This window comes from Thalassophryne amazonica, chromosome 18 (assembly GCF_902500255.1).
Source record: "Thalassophryne amazonica chromosome 18, fThaAma1.1, whole genome shotgun sequence".
Classification (NCBI taxonomy): Eukaryota; Metazoa; Chordata; class Actinopteri; order Batrachoidiformes; family Batrachoididae; genus Thalassophryne; species Thalassophryne amazonica.
The window spans coordinates 1,740,172-1,766,315 of record NC_047120.1 but is presented as its reverse complement, the minus strand read 5'-3'; the positions used below and the strand labels follow the sequence as shown (position 1 = coordinate 1,766,315).

General features: G+C 41.2%; 1 protein-coding gene and 1 long non-coding RNA gene across 2 annotated transcripts in view; one reads left to right on the top strand and one right to left on the bottom strand.

Moving 5' to 3' along the window:
- Positions 1 to 26,144, bottom strand: part of LOC117530232 (putative mediator of RNA polymerase II transcription subunit 26) — a 792,446-nt gene that overhangs the window by 360,629 nt on the left and 405,673 nt on the right. The gene's annotated exons all lie outside the window — the stretch shown is intronic.
- On the top strand, positions 1,012 to 18,708 carry LOC117530278. Its single transcript, XR_004566286.1, has 3 exons — positions 1,012 to 1,585; positions 17,330 to 17,333; positions 18,698 to 18,708. It is a non-coding gene; the product is annotated as an uncharacterized LOC117530278 (long non-coding RNA).

Genomic DNA, 26,144 nt, shown 5'->3' with positions numbered 1-26,144 from the left:
ACAGCATCTTCTCTGTTATGCAGCGATGTCTCTCAGCGCTTCAGGGGTGTGCGTCCTTTAATTTGATTTATGCGCCAATGACATTGTAAGTCCCTTTGGCTGTTCCCTTGTTTGTTTTTGTTGTTTGTTGTTGTTTTTCCCCCCACTCGGTGTCTCCTCAGCAGATCCAAGGTGGACCTGCACATTGATCTGGCAAAGATACATTCTCCATCCTCCTGCGTTTTGGCTAAAATGGACAGATGTCATCACATTTCCATGGCACGGCATGTAGCAGAAGGATTTTCTCGGTTTATAGACACATATGAATGCTGTTGGAGCTGGATTTGAGGAGAGTGCCATTTAAATGGAAAGCAAGTCATCGTATTTCCTAACTGATTGTATATCATCCTCACAACGAGCACGTCAAAGAACTACCATCACACATACTCAGAGGGAGGGAGAGGGACAGAGAGAGTTGGGGGGACAACAGAGAGGAAGAGAGAGAGCCCTCAAGATTAAAAGCAACAATTAAAAACAACACTGTGCTCTCCGCTCCTGCAGTATTGTGCTCTAAAATACAAAAATAAAAAAATTAAATGCATTAGTCCAGGAAATTTGAACAGGAGTCCTGGTGTCTGTTGCAACCACGGCCAGGCTGGCAACAGCTCCTTCACTTCCAGAAGTGGCTGTTCCTCTCTGATCATCTCTGCTATTATGGTGTGCTTCCATGGCAGCTTATGTGTGTGGCCCATCACCCCCCCCACCCAATCTCTCATGAATGTCTTATGTGAGGAGTCTGAGCAGTGACACCAGTGAACGATCTGAGAGAAAAATGGAAGGAGCCTTGTCGCCTAGAATACAAACACAATGCCCTGTGAGTTATGCAAGGAAGGAGTGCCACCCAGCAAAATCAAGCAATTTCTCTTGCAATTGCCTTTTGCAGGATGCTGCAGCCCAGTGAGATCAGATCCTTACGTTGATGAGGGGGTTGGACCAGCTGTCTGTCTGGGTGGTTCTCATTCAGGACCTGAGTGTTCTGTGATGTAGTTGACCAGACAAAGTGCAGCTCGCAGCAGACTGCGCTCAGCTGTGATTGTTCGTGGCACATTTGTCTAATTTTTTTTTACCAACAAGGTGACGATGATCAAACTTTAACAAGTATCAAGCATTTCTTCAGCTGGACTGAACCTCTGAGTTGTGTGAAAGCATCATCTGGGTCCAGATAAAAAAAAAAAATCTAAACCAAGGAGGCTTGATGTGTTATTCCACAGTATCAGTTCCATCAGTGCAGTAACTTCATGGTGACGGTGCTGCTGGTTTGTCTTCACTCTGACAAATGTTGTTCTTCATATTATTTGCTTCCTTGCAGACATGTTGCATCAGTTGGTGATTAAAGAAGAAATGCTCCCTGAACAACAGGAGTTGAGTCTGAGTGATGACCAAAAGGACGTTAAACAGGAACAAGAGGAAGTCTGGACAAGTAACGAGGGACAGCAGCTTCACTGGCTGGACACTGAGAAGACCAAGTTCCGTTTTGCTCGTGTCCCTGTGAAGACTGAAAATGATGATGAAATACCACAGTCATCACAGGTTCTTCAAAACTCAGGTATGAATTGATCAAAACTCTGTGAAACATCTGTTAGTTGGAGCAGATGTTCCACTGCTATGAAACTATTTAATTACTCTGAATATGGAAACGGAATTCTCCCGACCACATACAGGAAAAAATCAACCCAGGATGCATTGCGTCAACATTTGAGGCCTCATGTACAAAGACTTGTATGGATTTTCTACTAAAACATGGTGTACTCCAAAACCCAGAAACTGGCATAATCACAAAAATATCCAGATGTTATCAAAGTGTGCGTACGCATGAATCGAAGGACGTTCCCTTTTCACACCCCTAAAACTGCAAATGCATGTAAATTGGTCCTGGGAGCTGGGAATCCCCTGTCTGTCAGATCAGTCAACATGAACACAGAAAAGAAAGTACACAGAGTGGAGCTACAGACACACAGGGATAGTTAGTTTTTTTACGATGTCAAATGAAATAAACGTGAAAAAGTTAGTGTGTGTGTGTGTGTGTGTGTGTGTGTGTGTGTGTGTGTGTGTGTGTGTGTGTGTGTGTGTGAGAGAGGCCACTATGAGCTCAGAGCAGCACACACACTGAAGTATTAAAAGAATGGGGTACACCAACTGACAGTGGGACATTCACAACATTACATTTGTTTGACAAATACTGAACGCAGGGAGACTTATTTATGTCCAGAGTTTAAGGATCCAGTGACCAATTTTATATTTATTTAAGACTCAATAAAATGTTGTTGACATAGAAAACCTGCAAAGCCTACTTTTAGTACACAGAAAATTCACAAGCAGTATCGACAGCTGAAAAAAATAAGTATTTTTCAGAATTGATTTTAAACAATCTTGGCAAGCCTCGTATTCTTTTTAAAACAGTTGATTCTGTTTTTAATCCCAGTCCGTCCACTTTACTGGAAATCACAAGTGAAACGTGTGAAAAATGTCTCCACTTTTTTATTGATAAGGTTGATGCCATTAGGGCCAATATATCACCGTCCCCGGTGTGTCATTGTGTTGCAAATCAGTGCTTGTGTGTTTTTAGTAACTTTCAGCCTGTGTGGTAATAGTAATAGTTAGGAATCTAAAACCCTCTTCCTGTCCCACTGACCAAGTCCCCCCTTGCTTTTTTAAGGAGGTCTGGGACACCATTGGCTCTTTTGTCAGAGAAATTATTAATAGTAGTCTATCTTGTGGAATTGTGCCTTCTTTTTGTAAAAAAAAAAAAAAAAAAAAAAAAAGCTATTGTGGAGCCACTGATCAAAAAACTGGTTTGGGATCCCACGGCTTTTTCAAATTATCGACCTATCTCTAAGTTACCACTTGTGTCGAAAATTTTAGAGAAATGCGTCTTTGCACAGTTGCACCCTTTTTTAGGTACAAACAGCACATTGGATCCATTTCAATCAGGGTACAAAGCATTTCACAGCACTGAGTCTGCACTTTTAAAGGTTTTTAATGATCTTTTAACAACTGATTCTGGCAGTTCAGCCATTTTAGTGCTTTTAGACCTCACTGCAGCTTTTGACACAGTTGACCACACAATTCTTTTAAACCACCTGAGAGACTTTGTGGGTGTCAGGGGGACTGTTCTGGAGTGGTTTAGGTCGTACCTGTCGGAGAGGTCTTTCTCTGTCATGCTGGGGACCCCCTCTTCATTGTGGAGCCCCCCAGGGTTCTATTCTGGGACCCATCCTCTTTGCTCTTTATCTCCTCGCACTCAGAGAGATTTTTAAAAAACATGGCATGGCCTACCATTTTTATGCTGATGATTGTCAAATCTACATGCCTATCGCTAAAAACAGCCTTTGCCCCCTGACACCCCTACTCGACTGTCTGTGTGACGTGAGGGCTTGGTTGTCACAGAATCTTTTGAAACTTAATGAGGGCAAGACAGAGGTTATGTTGTTTGGAAGTGCCCTCGTTGACTTGGGACCTCTTAAGGATTTTGTATGTCCCAAGGTCACCAGCCTTGGCATCACGATAGACAGCGATTTTAAATTTGATAAACAAATCAATGGTGTTTTGAAATTGTGCATTTATCATCTTCGTCTTTTATCAAAGGTAAAACCGTTTTTATCTTTCAACCTTTTTGAACAAGTTATGCACTCTTTTATTTCAAGTCGTTTGGACTAGTGTAACTCACTTTATTTCGTCATTAGCCGACGGGCTCTTTCCCGTTTGCAGTTAGTCCAGAACGTTGCAGTGCGACTTTTAACAGGAGCCTGGAAGCGTGAGCACATAACCCCAATTCTTGCATCTTTGCACTGGCTTCCTATTAATTTTAGAATTGATTTTAAGATTTTGTTTTTAAAGCTTTGAATGGAAAAGCCCCTCAATACAGCACTGACCTCCTACAAATTTACTCTCCGGCGCATGCTCTGAGGGCCATTTCCACCTCGTGGTACCCAAGACGAGACTTAAAACCGGTGAGGGGGGGCTTTCTCTGTGGCTGGCCCCAGACTTTGGAACGCTCTGCCCCTCCATGTCCGAACAGCCCCCACAGTGGAGTGTTTTAAGTCTCGTCTGAAGACTCACTTTTATTCTCTGGTTTTTAACACTGCGTGAGTTGTGTGGTCCTCTGTTTTATTGGTTTTGTTTTTATTTTGGTAGATTTTATTGGTTTTATCTTTTGTATGCTGTATGTATTTATTTATTTATCTTGCACATTTTAGTTGTTAATTTTCTTATTTTTAATTTATTTCTTGACTATTGTGGTTTTGTCTATCGTGATTCTACTGTATGTGCAGCACTTTGGAACGTTTTTGTTGTTAAATGTGCTATATAAATAAAGTGGATTGGATTGGATAAAGGAATCGATAAGGAATCAGATCGATAGGTGGAATTGATAATGATATTGATAAAATCTTATCAATACCCATCCCTAGTTGTCCATGAATTAGTGTTGCCACCATGTCGAACAAGAACTTTGAGTTATGCATGTTTTTGTTGATCAAAATTTTGTACTACGCCATTTTGTTCTGGACCTCTAAACTTATGCTTGAGGTAACACAAGTAATCATTGAACAAGGTGACTGTGTTTTGGGCGGGGGGGTGGGGGTGGTTTTAATAAAGGTGGTGCAATCATGTTGAGTGTAGTTTTGAGCGCTGAGTTTAAACTATCCGCAAGACTGTCTACTGATTGGGCGTTTTCCAAACTTGAAGCCAAGATATCAGTCAGTCTAACTTTGAGTTTTCAGTTGTAGTTGAGGAGTTAATGTGTGGACGCAATGAAGAATAAGGTTGTTCCACTAAATATGGCAGCGAAACTGTAAACCTAATAAGTGAGTGATCAGAGACCACTGACGCAAGAGGCATGATGTTAATATTTGTGACAGGCAAAACCACTTGCGAGAACCAAATCCAGGGTATTTCCACTAATGTGCTTGAATCCTGAATGTATTGCTGAAATCCTAATACATCCATAATTTATATAAATGATTTGTCGATTTGTTATAGCCTAAAGAGCAGTAGAACCCTGAGCAGTGTGTTGAATGTCATTTCAGGAAATACTGTTGAATGAGGCAGTTCAGTCAAACACAACTCGTATTTTTCCCGGCTTCTGGGGATGGAACACTTCAAATGTTGGAAGGTACCAGCATTCTTCACCTGGTTTGAGTGGCAGTGCCTTTTCTGCCTGGTCATTATGAAAGATGTTCTGCATAAATTCAGTAAATTGTTTTTCTCATGTCTTGTCGTGTTCGTAGCAGAGCAGTGAGGTGTTTCAGAGGCTGTTCTTTGTTGTTTGGAAGTCGAGGACGTGGTGTACAGAATGGTAGGGGCGCCACCCAGTGGTTATCATTGTCCATATGAACCTCTGTCCATTATCTCAAGAAAGATTTTGTCCTCCAGTAGATGACGCTGTTTAGTGATCATCAGGATTTCTGTGGAATACATTAAGCTCCAAGTTGTCTGTTGGTTTGAGTGGAGCTGTTTGTATGTCGTAGAATGTGTGGTCTATTGTTAGCTGTGTGGGAGCACTGAATTTCTCTTTTACGTGGATTGTTTTAGGACAAGGCTCGAGAAGGGAAGTGTGACCATTATTTAGTACATTTGTTTTGTAAACGTTCACTTTTGTTTGTTTATGTACCCCTCCAAAGCACACCTTGCCAGTGATGGCCCAGCCCAAGTCTAGCCGCTGGGTATACAGTGTGTTGTGTGGACCATTGTACTGTTTGCATACCTTTTGTACACACAGGACATCTATGGGCGTGTCTGGTTCAACTGGTGGGATTTTATCAGCAACAGGAGCTAGGTGAGGAAAATACATTCCAATGTCAGGTGTGGGGATTTCTGAGCGACCGTCTGGCATCGTATTAGATTCTAAAAGAGGATTCTACATGAGATTCTACATGAGTCTTTCCATCTGGAGATGAGACAACAAAATCATGAGCTTTACCTCTTTTATGCCCACACAGGTCTTAAGAGTATAGGTGGACGGGGCTACACTGATGCCAAATAAATCAAAGAAGACCGACTTGGCGAGAAATCGAATGCTTTGGTCATCTAAGACCACATACATTTTTTTGAGCATTGTTGGGACAGTTTGTGGGGTACACGTTCACTAGGGAGATTTTTGAACAAGAACTGAGTCCAAGAGATTCGTCACAGATTTCCGTGCATTTTGATGAGCTGTTGTGCCAGGGTGTAGTGCTGTAAGGTGCTTGTTGCTGTTACACTCTTTGCACTTGGCAACAACTTTACAGTCTTTATCTAAGGCCTTAATGGATGCACAACAGGGAAAATGGATGAGAATTTTCTTTTAGATGAACTTTTCCTTCATCTGCAGTGGGGTGAAAAAGTATTCAGTCAGTCCATGATTGTGCAAGTTCTCCTACTTAGAAAGATGAGAGAGGTCTGTAATTTTCATCATAGGTACACCTCAACTATGAGGGACAAAATAAGAAAAAAAATTCCAGGAAATCACATTGTAGGATTTTTAAAGAATGTATTTGTAAATTATGGTGGAAAATAAGTATTTGGTGACCCACAAACAAGCACGATTTCTGGCTCTCACAGACCTGTAACTACTTCTTTAAGAAACTCTTCTGTCCTCCACCTGTTACCTGTATTAATGGAATCTGTTGGAACTCGTTATCTGTATAAAAGACACCTATGATGAAAATTACAGACCTCTCGCATCTTTCTAAGTAGGAGAACTTGCACAATCAGGAGCTGACTAAATACTTTTTTACCCCACTGTAAGTGCTTGACTCTAAACCCACGGCACGGTGCTAAGGGGTGTGGCTTCTTGTGTATAGCTCAGCTGGCTCATGTGATTTCTTTTCTGATACACTATTTGTGACTGAAGGTGTAACTGCAAGTTCAGTTTTGCTCACTGACACTGTTTTGTAGTTGTTGTTGTGTCTCATAGGTCTCTCTGGCTTTACGTGGGTCTTAGCGCTGGATGTAGAGAACATAAAACTTGGATCATTATGGGTTTTTGCCTGTTACACATGAAACAAAGTAGCTAAAGGGTGGAAAGGAAACATTATGTTCATCCTTGTACTTAGGGCCCTGTGTAATCTGGCATTCTTGTAAGCCATAGGGAAGCTTTTCTACAGTAGGGAGTACTCTACTCCACACAGATTTACCATAGAGTGCCATACTGTTTGTATTTCCTCGTAATTGAAAATCCAAGCAACATTCAGTGCCTTGGAAATGTTCATGTATCCATCCCCTGACTTGCCTGAATAAAACTGGCAATCAGAATGATTATTTACAGTTATTACACCAAAGGGGCCCATGACTTATGCAACCCATCAGCTTGGGTTTTATATTTTTAATTAATTTATATCAAATTAGAGATTTGTTTTGAGATTGAATTTACCTCATAAGATACTTTTTAAAATTTTTATATTGAGAAGCCTGATTTACTTTTTGTATTTTAAATGGAATAAACAAATTAAAATGCATGAAATACCAAGGGGCCGAATGCTTTTACAAGCCACTGTATTTGGGTTCATGACCATTTAGAACCTTATATGTCAGCAACAACACCTTGAAATCTGCTCTTCGAGTCACATGTAGCGAGTGAAGGGAAACCAGAATGACTGTGATCAAACCTCCTGGTTTTAATCAAAACACTAGTATTCTGTACCATCTGTAGACATCTCAGTCTTCTGGGACAATCCAGAAAATAAAACATTACAATAGCCAATTCTGGAAGACAAAGACTAAATTAAAATGTAAAATAAATCCTTGTGATGTACATTTCCACTTTATCAGTTCCATCAGTGCAATAACTTACTGTCATCAGGTCAAACTCACCACTCTGATACTTTATTTTAATGAGTGTTGTTCTAACATTTATTCTTAATTTGTTTCTTTACAGACATGCAGCCGTTGTTGGTGATTAAAGAAGAAACGCTCCCTGAACACCAGGAATGGAATCTGAGTGTTGACCAGGAGGACATTAAAGAAAAAGAGAAGCTGTGGATAAGTCAGCAGAGAGAGCAGCTTCAGCAGCTGGAGGAGGCAGATCTCACCAAGTTTGGTTTCACTGCTGTCCCTGTGAAGAGTGAAAATGATGATGAAAAACCAGAGTCATCACAGCTTCATCAAAGCCGAAATGATGAGAGCACAGAGGCTGAGCCTGTAGCCAGCAGCTCATCTGTACACAGAACACTGACAGCAGAAGCTGATGGAGAGGACGATGGAGGACCACAACCAGCCAGCAACTCAGGTCCAAACAGTCATTTACAACCAGATACCAGTGGCAGGAGTTCAGACAGTTCTGGAACTGAGACTGATGACAGTTATGACTGGAAACAGACCAGAGAACTTCAGTCAGGTTTTAACTGTCGAACAAATAACAATATTGTTAGTTCAAGCAACACTGATGAGAAACAATTTAAAGGCTCGAAACATGTACAAGCATCTGATAACATGAACAAGTCAGAGCATCAAAAGGGGAGGCAAGCAAGCAGAAAACCATTTAGCTGTTTTGATCAGAGTAAAAGACAAAACCAGAAGGGAACTCTGACCAAAGGAATGACAATTCAGAAAGGACAAAAACAATTTGAGTGTTCTGAATGTGGTCGAAGATTTGGTCTAAAGAGCGATCTGAACAGACATATGATAATTCATACAGGACAAAAAGCATTTGTCTGTTCTGAATGTGGTCGAAGATTTGTACTAAAGGGCAATCTGAAACAACACATGATAATTCATACTGGACACAAACAGTTTGAGTGTTCTGAATGTGGTCAAAGATTTGGACGAAAGGGCAATCTGAAACAACACATGATAATTCATACCAGAAACAAACAATTTGACTGTTCTGAATGTGGTCGAAGATTTGGACAAAAGGGCCACCTGAAAAGACACATGATAATTCATACAGGACACAAACAACTTGACTGTTCTGAATGTGGACGCAGATTTGGAGAAAAGAGCTCCTTGCAAAGACACATGATAATTCATACAGGACAAAAACAGTTTGACTGTTCTGAATGTGGACGCAGATTTGGGGAAAAGGGCCACCTGAAACAACACATGATAATTCATATGGGACAAAAACAATTTGGCTGTTCTGATTGTAGTCGAAGATTTGGACTAAAGGGCAACCTTAAAAAACACATGATAATTCATACAGGACAAAAACAATTTGGCTGTTCTGAATGTGGTCGAAGATTTGGACAAAAGGGCACTCTGAACAGACACATGATAATTCATACAGATCAGCGGTGTCATCCACCAGATAGTTCTGATCCTGGACCCCAGCAACAACACCATCAAAGGGCTAAAAGAATCCAGTGAAACTGCATCATTGTAAATTGGTCCATTGGGGAGAAGAAAAAGATCTCTCACTGCTTCGCTTACTCAAACTTGAGAAGTGGGGCAGGAGATCAAAAGCAGTATTTGAGGAGAGGAAAGGTCACCATCTTGAAGAGAACCCTCGGATACAAAGTCAGTAATGTTAAGGGTGCAGCTTTAGACCCCAGGTCTGGGGCCCACTGCACTCTTATAGAAGGAAATTCAAGGCAAATGAAAAAAAAAAAGACAAAAGAGTTCCAAGAAGAACTCGAAAAGGAATACATAGACAAAGAAGGATCTATGCGGTGGCTTACAAATGGAGAACTTGGTTTTGATGGAGAAAGAATTATAGTTGGAGCGCAAGATCAAGGACTACCAACAAATGGCTTCAAAAAAATGGCAGGAATTTCACAGAATGATCAATGCCGATTCTGTCATGCAGTTGTTGAGAGTGTAAACCACTTAGTATCAGCATGTCAGATTCTCATGGCAGACGGACATTACACAAGCCGGCATAACAAGATCTGTAAATATCTACATTGGAAAGTATGCAAGGAATTGGAGCTGGAAGTAGAGGGACACGTTTGGGAGTATGAGCCAGCACCAGTCTCATCCAATGGAAAAGTGACTGTCTTTTATGACAAAGAAATCCCAGCAGGAAGACATATCGAAAGAGGTGCTGTAAAACCTGATATTGTCATTTGGAACAAGCAAGAGAAGACAGCAAAAATTATTGATGTGGCAGTCCCCAATGACTATGGCCTGAATAGAGCTGAAAGGGAGAAAATCATGAAATACCAAGACCTTAAAAATGATCTATGAATAACGTGGTCATTGAAAGAAATTGATATCATACCAGTTGTGGTGGGAGCAACAGGGCTTATGAAGAAGAACCTGAAGAAATATCTTGAGGCAATCCCTGGTCACCCAAGTGCACATGAGGTGCAGATATCCGCAGTTAAAGGAACAGTTACCATCTTGATGAGAGCCCTCGGATACGATGCCAGTAATGATTAGGATGCAACTGTAGACCCCAGGTTTGGGGCCCATTGCACTCTGTAAAAAAGAAACTGAAGAGAAATAAAAATAAAAAAAAAAAGACAAAAGCTAAACTAAAGCTAACTAAAGCTAGTTAGCTGGAGACACTGGAAACTCTTCTCTGAACAAATCAAACTTCACTCTGTGATCCTCGAATATGTTTTTTGAAGAGCTCCAGAAGCACAAAGGTCGACAGTAAACCGGAAGAAGAAGAAAAGGCGAGGGTAGTGCGAAAAGGTGGAAGAACTGAGAAGGTTGTTAAAACAGCGGCTAACTGCTGCTAATGAAGCCGAGATATTTGATATTTGAGCAGCAAGAAGAAACAAGTGGATTTAAAGAAGAGAAGAAACTAGTCAACGTGCTGGATGCTGTTTTCAAGCCTGAAGTTCACTGATCCTGAGCAGCTGGTTGTAGCAGGTCCATAAGGAAAACGTGCATGTCAGGTGATCTTTGCGATCAGGGTTGGTGTCTCCTGCTTTCGGACATCTGTCCCAGCACAGTGACATTTCTTTGTTGTCTCACACTTGTGATTGTCTTTCTACAAACATATCTGACGTCCAGCAGCTGAGGGACATGTTGAAACTACAGTTAACACCAGGAAGAAGAAATGTATCATTTAAAGATAGATAGATAAAACTTTATTGATCTCACAGAGGAGAAATTCATGTTACGTCAACTCTTAAGAAAACACACAAGGTGGGTGCAAGTAGAGGAAAATGTTCATCGAACAACGTGTGCAAGGATAAACAATAATAATACTTGTAACAGTACAAGGCATAAGAAATGAGGTAGAAATAGAATATGTATGTATATATGTATACACACGCACGTATGAGTGCGTGTGTATGTATATATATATATATATATATAAACATGATTGGGATTGAAAAGGAGAAAGGAGCATCTTTACAATATGTGAAATGGAGTTTATATGTGATAAGGTGACATCAGTGCTGGGATTTGTAAACGAGTTGTTATTGCACATGATTTGTGGACATAATAATATTGCACGTGATTTGTGGACATATTATTGCATGTGATTATTTCACAGTGTTATTGTACAGTCTGACAGCAGCAGGGAGGAACGACCTGCGGTATCGTTCCTTCTTGCACTTAGGGTGCCTCAGTCTGTCACTGAACGAGCTGCTCAGCTCCACTACAGTCTGGTGCAGAGGGTGAGAGGAGTTGTCCATGATGGATTTGAGCTTGGTTAACACCCTCCTCTCAGGCACCTCCTCCAGAGACTCCAGAGGACAGCCCAGGACAGAGCTGGACTTCCTGACCAGCTTGTTCAGTCTCTCTCTCCCGCTCTGTGCTGCCCAGGGCCCAACAGATGACAGCATAGAGGACAGCTGAGGCTACAACAGAGTTGTAGAAGGTCTTAAGCAGAGGCCTGCTCACTCCAAAGGATCTCAGTCTCCCCAGGAGGTGGAGGCGACTCTGACCTTTTTTGTACAGGGCGTCGGTGTTGTGAGTCCAGTCCAGTTTGCTGTTGAGGTGAACACCCAGGTATTTGAGACTGTCCACAGTCTTTATGTCTTCCCCCTGGATGTTCACCGGTGGATGAGGTGGTGGTTTCCTCCTGAAGTCGATCACCATCTCCTTCGTCTTACTGGTGTTGAGACACAAGTGGTTGCGCTCACACCAGTCCACGAAGTCTGTGATGAACAACCGGTACTCCAGCTCGTTCCCCTCAGACACGTGGCCCACAATGACGGAGTCATCAGAGAACTTCTGGAGGTGGCAGCTGTTCGTGTTGTAGGTGAAGTCCGAGGTGTGCAGTGAAGCTGACCAGGGGAGTAGAAGGTGGTTCAGAGGGACTGGAGGGCTGGCTGCTGGAAACGTGGGGGGCCGGGAGCAGGTGGGGGGGGAGCCAAAACGGTTAAAGTAGCTGTTTGGCTCCTCTGCGAACCGAGAATCCCCATCTGCAGTTCTGCTGGCACCCTGCTCAAATCCGGAGGCGGTCTTGAGGCATCTCCACACGTCTCTGATGTTGTTCTGGGCTAGCTGCTCCTCCATCTTCCCTCCATCCATCTTCTTGGCTGCACGGATCTTCCACTGGAGATCCTGTTGGACTCTACGCTGCTCCTCTCTGTCTCCCGTGTTTAAGGCCCTCTTCTTCTGGTTCATCAGTGCCTTCAGCTCGGGGGTCACCCAGGGGTGGTTGTTGGGAAAGCACCGTACCCTCCGGGTGGGCACAGTGCTCTCCACACAGAAGTTCACATAGTCATGCCTATGAAATTGGGCTATTAGTAAAAAAAAAAAAATAATAAGTAGAAAAGGGGGTGTTTACATAGCCTTAAGAGTGTGCATATCATGAATGCTTGGTCTTGTTGGATTTGTGAGAATCTACTGAATCTACTGGTACCTTGTTTCCCATGTAACAATAAGAAATATACTCAAAACCTGGATTACTCTTTTTAGTCACATAGCACTACTATTATTCTGAACACTACTGTATAACCCATATCTGTTAATTTTAAAATAATGCACTAAGTCTGAAGATTTGAACATTAACACACAGAAGCCCAAAGGGATTATGGGTAACTAAGCCTCCGCTCATACTGATTGGTTGATTCATTCATTCTATGTAAAAACCAACACAAGTGAATCAATGTAACGTGTTGGTGTTTACAAATAAATGTGCTTTTGTAAAATATGACATTTTTTTCATTTGTATAAAAAAAAAAAAGAACAGTGCCTAAGCACACGTGTGATGACAGCACAACTCTATCCAGTTAGAGAGACAAGGTTTCTTTCAATAACAAGAACTGTCAAACTTTCTCGTGATAGGAATCGCCGCTTGAATGCTTGAATAACAATGTCAGTCACACAGAGAAATCAAATAATAGTGAAAACATGTTTGGTGCGGTGTCATAACGCATCAATCAGTCGCTCCATGAGGCATCATAACATCCGATCGGTTAGCGGCTCTGTGCGGTGTTATAACAGATCAATCAGTCGCTCCGTGAGGCATCATAACATCAAGCCTGGTTCACATGGCAAGATAATTAGGCCGATATCAGACCCGATCTTCCCCTTCCAAGAATCTTAAGGACGCTAAATATAATCTTAGATACTCCTGCCGTGTGTGTGTGTGTTAAGAAGGACGTGAGGAGTTAAATGTGACATGCAGCCAATCAGAAAGTGAGGTGTTTGAACTGGGAATGTTTGTGTGTGTTGTTTTTACCATGTGACTGACACCACACACTGTACAACTAAGCCTGTCAGATCTATGATTTTTTTTTTTTTATCTCCATGTGTGTGGTCTCAGGTTTTGGAAACCTACAGATAAATTTAAAATCCTGCGGTCGACAATACTGGGATATAACTGGTCGCCAGCAGATGGCAGTGTTCTATGCATTTTGAAGCTGGTTATATCACACGGCCTGAATCACAATTTAACAGACTTTTCGGCTTTTAGGGAAGCAACCTGGGCTTCTTCTGGCGTTTTTACATAAAACAAACACTAACAACGTCTATAAACCCAAAAAATATATTCACGAGAGTTTTAGGCACAATATAGGCTCCACAATCAGTGCTGTTGTCCCTGTGGAGCCTGATCAGAGCATCTCAAATGCATTTCTTCTGTCATGAATAACTTGTCACTGCACCGAACTGAGATACCCATAATGCACCTGGATACAGCATGTCCACGCTAAAACATTCAAAATTAGTGCATTACTTTAAACTTAAAACATATGGCTGATATTTTCACTTTATAAAACGTCAGATGTGACGTTAATTTAAATAACTTGTCAAAAATTAGTTTTGTTAAACTTTTAACCATAAGTTAAAACTGTATGCCTCTGGATGACTTGGGTGATATTGCCAGCGTGTCAGTATGAAAAGAATTATTAAAAGAAATGAGGTTTTTTCTTTTCTATGACCAGTTCTCCTTTGCTTGCAGAGGATAGAGCAGTTTCTTCTAGAACTAGCTATTCTCTGTTTGTAGAGGATAGAACTGAGCATCTACTACAAAAGCTACGTCTGCAAAAAATGTTAGCGGACTAAAAATTATCAGACCAAAATTTATCGGAAGATAATTGGTCCGATGATGGTTTTCAAAGTTATCTGAAAATCTAATCCGATAATGAAAACATTATCTCTGATAATTAGCGGATTAGCTGAACTGTGCCCGCCACTGGCATTGGAATATGCAAAAGTAAAATACACCAACAACCAGAGAGAAAGATGTGGAGAATGGCAAAGAATATTCCACCACCATTGCCCAAGTACGAAAGACATCACAAGAGGGTGACTCACCACCCAAAGAAACAACTTTATCGTACAAAAACACTTATTGGATGTGTAAATACAAGTGATGCAGCACAGGTTGGACAAATGGTCAAAGACGGCATCTGCCCTCTGACACAACCCATTGGACCACCTAGAAATGATTGTCCTCAGAAAACACCAGACCAAGCCAGCCTCTCACACCAAAAAACGTAGGAGTCAAACACAACCCCAACAAAAAAGGAATCAGGCATTACCCCCACAAAAAACGAGCCATTCACCAGCTCATCCACAAAACAATATACAGGTGCACACAGACCCAGAACAGCAGGAACTAGAAGAGGAATTGGCAAATAAGATTGAAGAAACAAGAAAAATTGACATGAAAGAACGCCAAAGCTGACTAAACTAAAGGAGAATAAAAAATTCTAAAATATCCTACAAAAAGTTAACTTGGGGCTGCCTAAATTGGTCCTAGAAGGAACCACACTGACTGATTTAAACTGTGTAAATTATGGAGCAGCATGGTACATACAAAGTAAATTAGCCCCACAAGATTTGGACAGAAAAGGAACCGCAATTAAAAAGAACACCATGCCACGATGGAAAAAGAAATTACAACAAAAAATCAGCCACCTAAGAGCAGAGATCTCCCAAATGGCCACATTTTTGGGAAACAAAAACCACAAAAAGAATCTTCTTAAAAAAGTAAATTGCATTAAAAGAAAATACAGTGTTGAAGATAAACAGCTGGGTGGAAGGCTGAACATCAAGCCTTAGTAAAAGCTTTCGCATCACAGATTAGGAACAAAGACAAGAAAATACAAACAAAACAAATTAACAATTTGCAAAAAATCCCAGACTAGTGTACAGGAAGCTGGTAAATGACACAATAGAAGTACAACAGCCACCTGAGAGAGAAGAAGTTGAAAAATTCTGTAGACCACTCTGTGAAGACCCAAAACAACATCAAGAGGCTGAGTGGATTGAAAATATAAAAGTGAAAAACAAAGACAAACAACTGTAATTACAGCAATTGTAATCACTGAAGAGGATATCAGAAAGAAAATGAGTGAATACTGTAACTTGAAGGCACCTGGCATCAACAAAATCCCAAATTTTTGGCTGAAAAGACTGACAGCATTGCGCCACCATTATGCTGTGGCTTTCACAAAAAAAAATAAAAAAAATATATATATATATATATGTATTTTTTTTTCTACCTTTATTTAACCAGGTAAAAAACTCATTGAGATTAAAACCTCTTTTTCAAGAGTGACCTGGCCAAGATGGCGACACGAAAGCACACAAATATCAAATCAATTTTATTTATATAGCGTCAAATCACAACAACAGTTGCACCAAGGCGCTTTACATTGTAAGGCAAAAGCCATACAATAATTACAGAAAAACCCCAACGGTCAAAACGACCCCCTATGAGCAAGCACTTGGCGACAGTGGGAAGGAAAAACTCCCTTTTAACAGGAAGAAACCTCCAGCAGAACCAGGCTCAGGGAGGGGCAGTCTTCTGCTGGTTGGGGCTGAGGGGAGAGAACCAGGAAAAAGACATGCATTGGAAGAGAGCAGAGATCAATTACTAATGATTAAATGCAGAGTGGTGCATACAATTTTTCAAAAAGAGAAAGAAACACTCAGTGCATCATGGGAACCCCCCAGCAGTCTAAGTCTATAGCAGCATAACTAAGGGATGGTTCAGGATCACCTGATCCAGCCCTAAATATAAGCTTTTTCAAAAAGGAAAGTTTTAAGCCTAATCTTAAAAGTAGAGAGGGTGTCTGTCTCCCTGATCTGAATTGGGAGCTGGTTCCACAGGAGAGGAGCCTAAAAGCTGAAGGCTCTGCCTCCCATTCTACTCTTACAAACCCTAGGAACTACAAGTAAGCCTGCAGTCTGAGAGCGAAGCGCTCTATTGGGGTGATATGGTACTAAGAGGTCCCTAAGATAAGATGGGACCTGATTATTCAAAACCTTATAAGTAAGAAGAAGAATTTTAAATTCTATTCTAGAATTAACAGGGAGCCAATGAAGAGAGGCCAATATGGGTGAACTATGCTCTCTCCTTCTAGTCCCAGTCAGTACTCTAGCTGCAGCATTTTGAATTAACTGAAGGCTTTTCAGGGAACTTTTAGGACAACCTGATAATAATTGAATTACAATAGTCCAGCCTAGAGGAAATAAATGCATGAATTAGTTTTTCAGCATCACTCTGAGACAAGACCTTTCTGATTTTAGAGATATTGCGCAAATGCAAAAAAGCAGTCCTACATATTTGCTTAATATGCACATTGAAGGACATATCCTGATCAAAAATGACTCCAAGATTTCTCACAGTGTTACTAGAGGTCAGGGTAATGCCATCCAGAGTAAGGATATGGTTAGACACCATGTTTCTAAGATTTGTGGGGCCAAGTACAATAACTTCAGTTTTATCTGAATTTAAAAGCAGGAAATTAGAGGTCATCCATGTCTTTATGTCTGTAAGACAATCCTGCAGTTTAGCTAATTGGAGTGTGTCCTCTGGCTTCATGGATAGATAAAGCTGGGTATCATCTGCGTAACAATGAAAATTTAAGCAATGCTTTCTAATAACACTGCCTAAGGGAAGCACAAATATGAAGGCAGAAGTCCAAGAATACATCTATAGATAAAAATCAGCCAATGAGAGTGTCTACGAACAGACAAGGATGAACTATGTGCAGCGGCATATAATGAGCAGTGATGTACACGATAGCTGCAGCCAGTAATAAAACTTAATGCACAATGGTATACAGCATCCAGTTTCAATAAAAACTGATAAGCATTCATAAAAAGCAAGTCTCCATAGTCCAACAAGGGCAGAAAGACTGTGGTGATCAGTTTTTTTCTAGCTTGCAACGAAAAACATGATTTATTTCTAAAAAAGAAACCCAGTTTCAATTTCAGTTTAAAAACAAGTTTATCAATATCAATCAATCAATCAATTTTTTTATACAGCGCCAAATCACAACAAACAGTTGCCCCAAGGCGCTTTATATTGTAAGGCAAGGCCATACAATAATTATGTAAAACCCCAACGGTCAAAACGACCCCCTGTGAGCAAGCACTTGGCTACAGTGGGAAGGAAAAACTCCCTTTTAACAGGAAGAAACCTCCAGCAGAACCAGGCTCAGGGAGGGGCAGTCTTCTGCTGGGACTGGTTGGGGCTGAGGGAGAGAACCAGGAAAAAGACATGCTGTGGAGGGGAGCAGAGATCGATCACTAATGATTAAATGCAGAGTGGTGCATACAGAGCAAAAAGAGAAAGAAACAATGCATCATGGGAACCCCCCAGCAGTCTACGTCTATAGCAGCATAACTAAGGGATGGTTCAGGGTCACCTGATCCAGCCCTAACTATAAGCTTTAGCAAAAAGGAACGTTTTAAGCCTAATCTTAAAAGTAGAGAGGGTGTCTGTCTCCCTGATCTGAATTGGGAGCTGGTTCCACAGGAGAGGAGCCTGAAAGCTGAAGGCTCTGCCTCCCATTCTACTCTTACAAACCCTAGGAACTACAAGTAAGCCTGCAGTCTGAGAGCGAAGCGCTCTATTGGGATGATATGGTACTATGAGGTACCTAAGATAAGATGGGACCTGATTATTCAAAACCTTATAAGAAGAATTTTAAATTCTATTCTAGAATTAACAGGAAGCCAATGAAGAGAGGCCAATATGGGTGAGATATGCTCTCTCCTTCTAGTCCCCGTTAGTACTCTAGCTGCAGCATTTTGAATTAACTGAAGGCTTTTTAGGGAACTTTTAGGACAACCTGATAATAATGAATTACAATAGTCCAGCCTAGAGGAAATAAATGCATGAATTAGTTTTTCAGCATCACTCTGAGACAAGACCTTTCTAATTTTAGAGATATTGCATAAATGCAAAAAAGCAGTCCTACATATTTGTTTGTTCCATAATTAACTTTAGTTTGTGAAGAAGATTCCCCATTTACATGAACAAATTGTAATCTATTAGACAAATATGATTCAAACCACCGCAGCGCAGTGCCTTTAATACCTATAGCATGCTCTAATCTCTGTAATAAAATTTTATGGTCAACAGTATCAAAAGCAGCACTGAGGTCTAACAGAATAAGCACAGAGATGAGTCCACTGTCCGAGGCCATAAGAAGATCTTTTGTAACCTTCACTAATGCTGTTTCTGTACTATGATGAATTCTAAAACCTGACTGAAACTCTTCAAATAGACCATTCCTCTGCAGATGATCAGTTAGCTGTTTTACAGCTACCCTTTCAAGAATTTTTGAGAGAAAAGGAAGGTTGGAGATTGGTCTATAATTAGCTAAGATAGCTGGGTCAAGTGATGGCTTTTTAAGTAATGGTTTAATTACTGCCACCTTAAAAGCCTGTGGTACATAGCCAACTAATAAAGATAGATTGATCATATTTAAGATCGAAGCATTAAATAATGGTAGGGCTTCCTTGAGCAGCCTGGTAGGAATGGGGTCTAATAGACATGTTGATGGTTTGGATGAAGTAACTAATGAAAATAACTCAGACAGAACAATCTGAGAGAGAGAGTCTAACCAAATACCGACATCACTGAAAGCAGCCAAAGATAACGATACGTCTTTGGGATGGTTATGAGTAATTTTTTCTCTAATAGTTAAACTTTTATTAGCAAAGAAAGTCATGAAGTCATTACTAGTTAAAGTTAAAGGAATACTTGGCTCAATAGAGCTCTGACTCTTTGTCAGCCTGGCTACAGTGCTGAAAAGAAACCTGGGGTTGTTCTTATTTTCTTCAATTAGTGATGAGTAGTAAGATGTCCTAGCTTTACGGAGGGCTTTTTTTTATAGAGCAACAGACTCTTTTTCCAGGCTAAGTGAAGATCTTCTAAATTAGTGAGACGCCATTTCCTCTCCAACTTACGGGTTATCTGCTTTAAGCTACGAGTTTGTGAGTTATACCACGGAGTCAGGCACTTCTGATTTAAAGCTCTCTTTTTCAGAGGAGCTACAGCATCCAAAGTTGTCTTCAATGAGGATGTAAAACTATTGACGAGATACTCTATCTCACTTACAGAGTTTAGGTAGCTACTCTGCACTGTGTTGGTATATGGCATTAGAGAACATAAAGAAGGAATCATATCCTTAAACCTAGTTACAGCGCTTTCTGAAAGACTTCTAGTGTAATGAAACTTATTCCCCACTGCTGGGTAGTCCATCAGAGTAAATGTAAATGTTATTAACAAATGATCAGACAGAAGGGACTTTTCAGGGAATACTGTTAAGTCTTCTATTTCCATACCATAAGTCAGAACAAGATCTAAGATATGATTAAAGTGGTGGGTGGACTCATTTACATTTTGAGCAAAGCCAGTAGAGTCTAATAATAGATTAAATGCAGTGTTGAGGCTGTCATTCTCAGCATCTGTGTGGATGTTAAAATCGCCCACTATAATTATCTTATCTGAGCTAAGCACTAAGTCAGACAAAAGGTCTGAAAATTCACAGAGAAACTCACAGTAACGACCAGGTGGACGATAGATAATAACAAATAAAACTGGTTTTCGGGACTTCCAATTTGGATGGACAAGACTAAGAGTCAAGCTTTCAAATGAATTAAAGCTCTGTCTGGGTTTTTGATTAATTAATAAGCTGGAATGGAAGATTGCTGCTAATCCTCCGCCTCGGCCCGTGCTACGAGCATTCTGACAGTTAGTGTGACTCGGGGGTGTTGACTCATTTAAACTAACATATTCATCCTGCTGTAACCAGGTTTCTGTAAGGCAGAATAAATCAATATGTTGATCAATTATTATATCATTTACCAACAGGGACTTAGAAGAGAGAGACCTAATGTTTAATAGACCACATTTAACTGTTTTAGTCTGTGGTGCAGTTGAAGGTGCTATATTATTTTTTCTTTTTGAATTTTTATGCTTAAATAGATTTTTGCTAGTTATTGGTGGTCTGGGAGCAGACACCGTCTCTACGGGGATGGGGTAATGAGGGGATGGCAGGGGGAGAGAAGCTGCAGAGAGGTGTGTAAGACTACAACTTTGCTTCCTGGTCCCAACCCTGGATAGTCACGGTTTGGAGGATTTAAGAAAATTGGCCAGATTTCTAGAAATGAGAGCTGCTCCATCCAAAGTGGGATGGATGCCGTCTCTCCTAACAAGACCAGGTTTTCCCCAGAAGCTTTGCCAATTATCTATGAAACCCACCTCATTTTTTGGACACCACTAGACAGCCAGCAATTCAAGGAGAACATGCGGCTAAACATGTCACTCCCGGTCCGATTGGGGAGGGGCCCAGAGAAAACTACAGAGTCCGACATTGTTTTTGCAAAGTTACGCACCGATTTAATGTTAATTTTAGTGACCTCCGATTGGCGTAACCGGGTGTCATTACTGCCGACGTGAATTACAATCTTACCAAATTTACGCTTAGCCTTAGCCAGCAGTTTCAAATTTCCTTCAATGTCGCCTGCTCTGGCCCCCGGAAGACAATTGACTATGGTTGCTGGTGTCGCTAACTTCACATTTCTCAAAACAGAGTCGCCAATAACCAGAGTTTGATCCTCGGTGGGTGTGTCGTCGAGTGGGGAAAAACGGTTAGAAATGTGAACGGGTTGGCGGTGTACACGGGGCTTCTGTTTAGGGCTACGCTTCCTCCTCACAGTCACCCACTCGGCCTGCTTTCCCGGCTGCTCGGGATCTGCCAGAGGGAAACTAACGGCGGCTAAGCTACCTTGGTCCGCACCGACTACAGGGGCCTGGCTAGCTGTAGAATTTTCCACGGTGCGGAGCCAAGTCTCCAGTTCGCCCAGCCTGGCCTCCAAAGCTATGAATAAGATACACTTATTACAAGTACCGTTACTGCTAAAGGAGGCCGAGGAATAACTAAACATTTCACACCCAGAGCAGAAAAGTGCGGGAGAGACAGGAGAAGCCGCAATGCTAAATCGGCTAAGAGCTAGTAGCTGCGCTAAGCTAGCAGATTCCTAAAAACACGCAAAGTGAATAATGTGTAAATAATTTAGAGGTGATTCAGCAGAAGGAGTGCTTTAGTTAAGGCACGTGACGATTACACTGTGAAACAAATCGTAATCTAGATAACTAGATCAATCTAACTGCGCAGATTAAACAGCTAACGGATACAGAAAAACACCGCTGTGCTCCGGAACAATCAATCAATCAATCAATTTTTTTATATAGCGCCAAATCACAACAAACAGTTGCCCCAAGGCGCTTTATATTGTAAGGCAAGGCCATACAATAATTATGTAAAACCCCAACGGTCAAAACGACCCCCTGTGAGCAAGCACTTGGCTACAGTGGGAAGGAAAAACTCCCCCCCAACAGGAAGAAACCTCCAGCAGAACCAGGCTCAGGGAGGGGCAGTCTTCTGCTGGGACTGGTTGGGGCTGAGGGAGAGAACCAGGAAAAAGACATGCTGTGGAGGGGAGCAGAGATCGATCACTAATGATTAAATGCAGAGTGGTGCATACAGAGCAAAAAGAGAAAGAAACAGTGCATCATGGGAACCCCCCAGCAGTCTACGTCTATAGCAGCATAACTAAGGGATGGTTCAGGGTCACCTGATCCAGCCCTAACTATAAGCTTTAGCAAAAAGGAAAGTTTTAAGCCTAATCTTAAAAGTAGAGAGGGTGGCTGTCTCCCTGATCTGAATTGGGAGCTGGTTCCACAGGAGAGGAGCCTGAAAGCTGAAGTGATACAATACCGCAGTGAGAGCCAACCACCAGTAGAGGCAAGCAAGCAAAAGAAATAAATATGCGATTTAAAAGACAAGTTCTCATCAATTACGATGCCCAAGTATTTGTAAGATGTGACCGTTTCAATTTCTGCTCCATAATTGGTTGACAACTTAGGAAGGGGAAATGGAAGCTGCTTGCCATTTGAAATCAGTATAGTCTTTGATTTGTCTGCATTCAGCACCAACTTCAGCTGTTTCAAACGGAGGTGAACAGTGTCAAAGGCTGACTGCAACAACTCGAGTGATTTTAAGGCTGAGGAAGCGAAACAGTAAATTAGTGTCATCAGCATAAAAATGTGATGCAGCATCAGACAAATCATCGCAAAGATTATTTACATAAATTGTAAACAACAAAGGCCCCAGTATAGAGCCTTGGGGTACTCCCTTTTGCACGGGGAGGAAAGAAGAAAAAGACCCGGCAGCCTGAACACACTGTGTTCTCTCTGATAAATAATTGGAGAACCAGTTTAAGGCCCGGTTAGATAACCCAATCTTGTGGAGTCTATCTACCAGGACAGCATGATCGACTGTATCAAATGCCTTTGACAAATCTATAAAAAGAGCTGCGCAGTATTTTCGACCATCTAGTGCCTCTATAATGTCGTTTACCACTTTAACAGCAGCAGTTATTGTACTGTGCTGTTTTCGAAAACCCGACTGGTTTTGTGAAAGGGGACAATGATCATTTAAAAAGTTTTTGAGTTGTTCACTGACCAGCTTTTCTAGAACTTTAGAAAGAACACATCATTTGAAGATTGGCCTATAATTGTTAACCAAGGAGGGGTCACCACCTTTCAGCAGGGGAAAAACACAAGCTGACTTCCATATTTTTGGAATCCTATTTTGGAAAATAGTTAAATTAAAAATACGACATAGAGGCTCTGCTATAAAATCTGCAGCTGACCTCAAAAAGAAAGGCTCAAGATTGTCAGGTCCTGCAGGTTTGGATTGATCCAATTGTTTTAGAGCCCTAAGGACCTCAGCTAAATCAAATGGAGTCAGATCAAATCCTGAAGCAATAGTATTAATAGGTGGGGAATGAGGGCAAATCCCTTGCACATTAAGTTGATGTGGATGTAATGACTCAGATCCTGAAGAAACAGTGCTCATTAAGATGATTAAGAATGGCTGTTGTGTCAGCTAGAACATGTTCATCTTTTACTATGCAAGCAGGCAGTTCTTCTATAGTCTTCTATAGAAGACTTGACTACTTGACAAAGGAAGACTTGACTACTTTCCAAAATTTCTTAGGATCATTTAAATAATTGATGATTCTGACACAATGATCGCTCAAATCATTTGCAAAAATACCAACGTCTGAGTATGAGGAGAGATAGTTCATAATAAATCAATAAGAGAGGATTTCTCTGGACACTTAAGGTTTTGGCGTGTTGAACCATTAACTAATTGTGTTAGGTTAAAAGAATCACAAATAGATTTAAAACCATCCGAAACAGAGGAAACCCAATCTAAGTTCAGATCTCCTGTTAGTAGAATCTCACTGAAGCTTAAAATCAAAAGCTGATCACTCAATGATGACAAAGTCTCACTACTAGCAGATGGCGGTCTGTAGCAGCCTACGACAGTGAGAAAGTGGCCATTTTGAAGCTCCAACTTCAGAGCAAGACATTTAAATTGGCTGGGGCGGGAAATAGATAACTGAACAGTAACTTTAAATTTTTGTTTAACATATATTGCTATACTGCCACCTTTTCTTGGACGGTCACAACGATAAACATTATACTCTTTAATAGCAATTTCTTTATCTGCAATGGATTTTTTTTAACCAAGTTTCAGATAGGACAAAAATGTCAGTATTAGTAGATTTAATCCAGATCTTAATTAAGTCAAGTTTTGGCAAAAGACTTCTAACATTTAGGTGCACAACACCAAGTCCTGAACTGGATTTAAAATCAGCTGGAGTACTCAGACTATTGATACCAGGGCCAGGGTTGAGTTCAGTATTACCAGACTATAAAAGCAAAAGCAAAATAAAACATTTCTTCCTTCCTGGGCGTGTAGATGTTAATTTAATGGAACTATGTCTGGGGTATGCCTTGGGGCTACTAGAACTGGGAAGATAAGAATAAAGCGATAGCAACCAGTCATACACACTAAATTAAACAACAACTTGAGGTAAAGTGCCATCAACAGTACAATATGTGCTCTGGACAGGACAAAACATAAAAAGGATGGTATCCCAACCCGTCCCTTTTTCGGGTAATAAATAATGTTTTAGAATAATGCAATCATCCTTATGTTCAGTGGAATCCCAACTATTCCCAACTACTCCAACTTCACTGATGGTAAACAAAGAAAAAGAGTCAGAGTTAGAAGGGCAAGCATGATACATGTCATAATGAGAAGCTATGGTTGCAGAACAGGTGGAGGATAGCTGCTAGGTGCTGCCGGACAGGTAAAATATAGCTGTTAGCTACTGCAGAACAAGTGAAGGCCAGCTGCAGAAAGGCAGGGGGAGGCTTGCTGCTGCAGGACAGATGAAAACTACCTGCTCGCTGTTGCAGGACAGGTAGATATCAGCTGCTGCAGGCCAGGTGGAAGCTAGCTGCTGCAAAACAGATGAGAACTAGATGCTAGCTGCTGCAAGACAGGTGGAGGCCAGCTGTTAGCTGTAGCAGGAAAGGTGAGGGTAGCTATTAGCTGTAGCAGGACAGGTGGAGGCTAGCTGCTACAGAGCAAGAGAAGGGTAGCAGCTAGCTATTGCAGAGCAGGTGGAGGCCAACTACTAGCTGTTGCAGGACAAGTAGAGGCTAGCCATTAGCTGTAGCAGTAAAGGTGAAGGCTAGCCGTTGCAAGACAGGTGGAGGCTAGCTGTTAGCTGCAGTAGGACAGGTGGAGGCTAGCTTCTGCAGGACAGGTGGAGGCAAGCTGCTAGCGCTAGGCCATGCAATGCAGGTTGATTCAAGGCCACATCCTGTCAAAGAGCTAGGCAAGGCCTCAAACAAATCCAGAGCAAAATGTCCCTCAAATTTGCAAGTAAACGTCCCAAATTTTTTATAACATTTACATTTACTCTGATGGACTACCCAGCAGTGGGGAATAAGTTTCATTACACTAGAAGTCTTTCAGAAAGCGCTGTAACTAGGTTTAAGGATATGATTCCTTCTTTATGTTCTCTAATGCCATATACCAACACAGTGCAGAGTAGCTACCTAAACTCTGTAAGTGAGATAGAGTATCTCGTCAATAGTTTTACATCCTCATTGAAGACAACTTTGGATGCTGTAGCTCCTCTGAAAAAGAGAGCTTTAAATCAGAAGTGCCTGACTCCGTGGTATAACTCACAAACTCGCAGCTTAAAGCAGATAACCCATAAGTTGGAGAGGAAATGGCGTCTCACTAATTTAGAAGATCTTCACTTAGCCTGGAAAAGAGTCTGTTGCTCTATAAAAAAGCCCTCCGTAAAGCTAGGACATCTTACTACTCATCACTAATTGAAGAAAATAAGAACAACCCCAGGTTTCTTTTCAGCACTGTAGCCAGGCTGACAAAGAGTCAGAGCTCTATTGAGCCAAGTATTCCTTTAACTTTAACTAGTAATGACTTCATGACTTTCTTTGCTAATAAAATTTTAACTATTAGAGATAAAATTACTCATAACCATCCCAAAGACGTATCGTTATCTTTGGCTGCTTTCAGTGATGTCGGTATTTGGTTAGACTCTTTCTCTCAGATTGTTCTGTCTGAGTTATTTTCATTAGTTACTTCATCCAAACCATCAACATGTCTATTAGACCCCATTCCTACCAGGCTGCT